A 2,818-nucleotide genomic window follows, 5' to 3' on the forward strand; every position below is an offset into this window, starting at 1 on the left:
CGCCAAAAACTTGGTGCAAGAAATTGTGATCATCAATGGCGCCAAAAAACCTGGTACGCACAATTGTAATCTCAACTCTTTATCACAACTTCGCACAACTAACCAACAAGTGCACTGGGTCGTCCAAGTAATAAACCTTACATGAGTAAGGGTCGATCCCACGGAGATTGTCGGCCTGAAGCAAGCTATGGTCACCTTGTAAATCTTAGTCAGGCGGATTCAGATAGTTATGGAGAGTTGATAATTAAAACATAATTGAAATATAAACTAGGATAGAGGTACTTATGTAATACATTGGTGAGAATTTCAGATAAGCGTATAGAGATGCCTTTCGTTCCTCTGAACCTCTGCTTTCCTGCTGTCTTCATCCAATCATTCCTACTCCTTTCTATGGCAAGCTTTATGTAGGGCATCACCGTTGTCAATGGCTACATCCCATCCTCTCTGTGAAAATGGTCCAATGCGCTGTCACTGCATGGCTAATCATCTGTCAATTCTTGATCATACTGGAATAAGATTTACTATCCTTTTGCGTCTGTCACTACGCCCAGCACTCGCGAGTTTGAAGCTCGTCACAGCCATCCCTTCCTAGATCCTACTCGGAATACCACAGACAAGGTTTAGACTTTCCGGATCTCAAGAATAGCCATCCATGGGTTCTAACTTATACCACGAAGATTCTAATCTCTCAGACTCGGTCCTCTGTATTAGATATCTAAGAGATACTCATTCTAGCTTGTTTGCATGTAGAACGGAAGTGTTTGTCAGGCACGCGTTCATGGGTGAGAATGATGATGAGCATCACATAATTATCACATTCATCATGTTCTTGGGTGCGAATGGATATCTTAAAGAAGGAATAAGCTTGAATTGAATAGAAAAACAGTAGTACTTTGTATTAATTCATGAGGAACAGCAGAGCTCCACACCTTAAACTATGGAGTGTAGAAACTCTACCGTTGAAAATACATAAGTGATAAGGTTCAGGCATGGCCGAATGGCCAGCCCCCAAACGTGATCTAAAGATTAAAAAGATAATCCAAAGATGTTTCCAAAGATATGTAAATACAATAGTAAAAAGTCCTATTTATACTAAACTAGTTACTAGGGTTTACAGAAATGAGTAAATGATGCAGAAATCCACTTCTGGGGCCTACTTGGTGTGTGCTTGGGCTGAGCATTGAGCTTTACATGTGTAGAGGCTTCTCTTGGAGTTGAACGGCAGTTTGTAACTTATTTCTGGCGTTTAACTCCACTTTGCAACCTGTTTCTGGCGTTTAACTCCAGAATGCAGCATGGAACTGGCGTTGAACGCCAGTTTGTATCGTCTAAACTCGAGCAAAGTATGGACTATTATATATTGCTGGAAATCCCTGGATGTCTAATTTCCAACGCAATTGAGAGCGCGCCATTTGGAGTTCTGTAGCTCCAGAAAATCCACTTTGAGTGCAAGGAGGTCAGAATCCAACAGCATCTGCAGTCCTTCTTCAACCTCTGAATCAGATTTTTGCTCAAGTCCCTCAATTTCAGCCAGAAAATACTTGAAACCACAGAAAAACACACAAACTCATAGTAAAGTCCAGAAATGTGATTTTTATTTAAAAACTAATAAAAATATACTAAAAACAAACTAAATTATACTGAAAACTATGTAAAAACAATGCCAAAAAGCGTATAAATTATCCGCTCATCAATTCTTATTTGGGGTTTGTACATGTGACAGCCTAAATTTTTGTATGTGAGGACTCTTTGTTGGTCTAGAACTATACTTGCAACGAGAATTCAATTGAGAAATTCTATATCAACAAAAGTTCACACATCAAAATGGCGTCGTTGCTGGGGAGTTGCAATGGTGTTATGTTATTGGCTATTGTATATATGTTAATATGCTTCTTTGCTAGTTTTTGCTTGTTTTAGGAGTTATTTTTTATTAGTTCTTACTAGTTTTGTTTTTATTTTCTCTTGCTATTATGAATTCTCACCACTTTGGCTATGAGTTTGGTTCAAATTATGTTGTAGGAAATGGGAGCTATAATGAGGATGTGCATCAAGGATGGAACAATCAAAGATGGGAGGAGCCTCAAGGGATTGATCAACCTTCTTGGCAACAACAACCTCCGGATTCTTATGGGTATAACTCTCATCCTAATGCATATCAATCTAATGGATGTGGTGACCCTTATTGTGATTGTCAACAACCACCTCCATATGCCTATGAACTACCTCCTCAATATAATGTTGCACCACCTTACTCACAAGCCCTTTTTCACCAAACACCTCCATATGACCCTAACCCATATCCACCATACCAACCACCTTGTGAAGCATATGAACCATATGAAGAACCACCCCAATTCCACCACCAATACCCTCAAGAACCACCACCTCCATACTATTACCAAGATGAATCACCTCCCATGTACGTTAACTTTCAATCACATAATGAATTTCCGTTTCCATCACAACCCTCCATGGAATAACACCCATACCCATCCATCCAAGAGCCAATGGATCGTCTCAAGAAAGCAATGGATTGGCTTCAAGCAATAATCCGTCAAAAAGAGCACGAAGAAGCCCAAAGGAGGAGGAATGAAATTATCGAGGCTAACCTTGCCAAAATTAAAGCCAACTTGGACTCATGGGACTCATGCAACAAGCAAAGCATCTCCATGGATGAATGTGAGAAATCAACCGAAGAAAGGAGCATGAAGGAGATTTTAGAATCTCAACATGAGAACAAGGAGATGGGGTATGTCTTGCAACAATTGGAGGAGGAAGAGATTGTTGAAGAAGAAGAAGTGGTTGAAGAGCTAGGCGA

This window comes from Arachis hypogaea, chromosome 16 (assembly GCF_003086295.3).
Source record: "Arachis hypogaea cultivar Tifrunner chromosome 16, arahy.Tifrunner.gnm2.J5K5, whole genome shotgun sequence".
Taxonomy (NCBI): Eukaryota; Viridiplantae; Streptophyta; class Magnoliopsida; order Fabales; family Fabaceae; genus Arachis; species Arachis hypogaea.